We start from the raw sequence: 2,500 nt of genomic DNA, 5'->3' as shown, positions 1-2,500 counted from the left end.
GAGGGGTGCTTAAGTGCGGGTCAGGGTTCCAGGTCAGGGGAGCCTGGTTCTTTTAGGGGTAGGGTTGTGAAGCACCAAGGGGCCCAGGGAGGGAGTGTGTGACCGGGGAGGGGTGCTTAAGTGCGGGTCAGGGTTCCAGGTCAGGGGAGCCTGGTTCTTTTAGGGGTAGGGTTGTGAAGCACCAAGGGGCCCAGGGAGGGAGTGTGTGACCGGGGAGGGGTGCTTAAGTGCGGGTCAGGGTTCCAGGTCAGGGGAGCCTGGTTCTTTTAGGGGTAGGGTTGTGAAGCACCAGGGGGCTTGGGAGAGAAGTGTGTGACCGGGGAGGGGTGCTTAAGTGCGGGTCAGGGTTCCAGGTCAGGGGAGCCTGGTTCTTTTAGGGGTAGGGTTGTGAAGCACCGAGGGGCCCAGGGAGGGAGTGTGTGACCGGGGAGGGGTGCTTAAGTGCGGGTCAGGGTTCCAGGTCAGGGGAGCCTGGTTCTTTTAGGGGTAGGGTTGTGAAGCACCAGGGGGCTTGGGAGAGAAGTGTGTGACCGGGGAGGGGTGCTTAAGTGCGGGTCAGGGTTCCAGGTCAGGGGAGCCTGGTTCTTTTAGGGGTAGGGTTGTGAAGCACCAGGGGGCTTGGGAGAGAAGTGTGTGACCGGGGAGTACTGCTTAAGTGTGGGGAGGCTGTGCAGGCAGGGAGGCCTGGCTCTTTTACTGAGCATCAAGAAGCACCAGGGGGCTTGGGAGAAGAGTGTGACACCGGGGAGTGCTGCTTAATTGTGGGGAGGCTGTGCAGGCAGGGAGGCCTGGCTCTTTTACTGAGCATCATGAAGCACCAGGGGGCTTGGGAGAAGAGTGTGACACCGGGGAGTGCTGCTTAATTGTGGGGAGGCTGTGCAGGCAGGGAGGCCTGGCTCTTTTACTGAGCATCATGAAGCACCAGGGGGCTTGGGAGAAGAGTGTGACACCGGGGAGTGCTGCTTAATTGTGGGGAGGCTGTGCAGGCAGGGAGGCCTGGCTCTTTTACTGAGCATCATGAAGCACCAGGGGGCTTGGGAGAAGAGTGTGACACCGGGGAGTGCTGCTTAAGTGTGGGGAGGCTGCGCAGGCAGGGAGGCCTGGCTCTTTTACTGAGCATCATGAAGCACCAGGGGGCTTGGGAGAAGAGTGTGACACCGGGGAGTGCTGCTTAAGTGTGGGGAGGCTGCGCAGGCAGGGAGGCCTGGCTCTTTTACTGAGCATCATGAAGCACCAGGGGGCTTGGGAGAAGAGTGTGACACCGGGGAGTGCTGCTTAAGTGTGGGGAGGCTGTGCAGGCAGGGAGGCCTGGCTCTTTTACTGAGCATCATGAAGCACCAGGGGGCTTGGGAGAGAAGTGTGTGACCGGGGAGGGCTGCTTAAGTGTGGGGAGGCTTTGCAGGCAGGGAGGCCTGGCTCTTTTACTGAGCATCATGAAGAACCAAGGGGCTTGTGAGAGAGGTGTGTGTGTGTGTGTGTGTGTGTGTGTGTGTGTGTGTGTGTGTGTGTGTGTGTGTGTGTGTGTGTGTGTGTGTGTGACACACCGGGGAGGGCTGCTTAAGTGTGGGGAGGCTGTGCAGGCAGGGGAGCCTGGAATAATACATGGGGCAGGAGCTGAAGTCAGAACAAAAAAATGACAAAGTGTCTAAAAATACCAGGGGCACCAGCTCAAAAAGTCAGAAAAATGACAAAGTGTCTAAAAGTACCAGGGGCGCCAGCTCAAAAAAAGGCAGAAAAATGACAAAGTGTCTAAAAATACCAGGGGCACCAGCTCAAAAAGTCAGAAAAATGACAAAGTGTCTAAAAATACCAGGGGCGCCAGCTCAAAAAGTCGGAAAAATGACAAAGTGTCTGAAAGTACCAGGGGCGCCAGCTCAAAAAGTCAGAAATATGACAAAGTGTCTAAAAATACCAGGGGCGCCAGCTCAAAAAAAGGCAGAAAAATGACAAAGTGTCTAAAAATACCAGGGGCACCAGCTCAAAAAGTCAGAAAAATGACAAAGTGTCTAAAAATACCAGGGGCGCCAGCTCAAAAAAAGGCAGAAAAATGACAAAGTGTCTAAAAATACCAGGGGCACCAGCTCAAAAAGGCAGAAAAATGACAAAGTGTCTAAAAATACCAGGGGCACCAGCTCAAAAAGTCAGAAAAATGACAAAGTGTCTAAAAGTACCAGGGGCGCCAGGCGAAAAATTCAGAAAAATTTCTGTTTCAAGACGGGAGAAGGGGAGATGGGCGGAGTGCGTCGAAGGCCCCTTCTCCCGTCCGACGAGGTAATTGGAGTCTGAGGAAATTACCACCTGCCCGATTTCAGAAACCTGGTTTTTAGGAAACAGAGTTTGACAGATTGAAGCCAAGCCCGATATCGGGTGATGTTCTTTGGGGCTCAGACACGTACCAGGGGCCATTGCTGGGCTCCATAGTCATCACCCTGGCTCTCGGGAGGAGGGAGAATCTGCCGCTTTGCGGCCGACGAAGGTAGCTGAAGGGCGGATGGCTGAG

The sequence above is a fragment of the Leuresthes tenuis genome, unplaced genomic scaffold (genome assembly GCF_036924035.1).
Source record: "Leuresthes tenuis unplaced genomic scaffold, fLeuTen1.0.hap1 SCAF_215, whole genome shotgun sequence".
Lineage (NCBI taxonomy): Eukaryota > Metazoa > Chordata > Actinopteri > Atheriniformes > Atherinopsidae > Leuresthes > Leuresthes tenuis.
Note: the sequence above shows the minus strand (reverse complement) of the source record.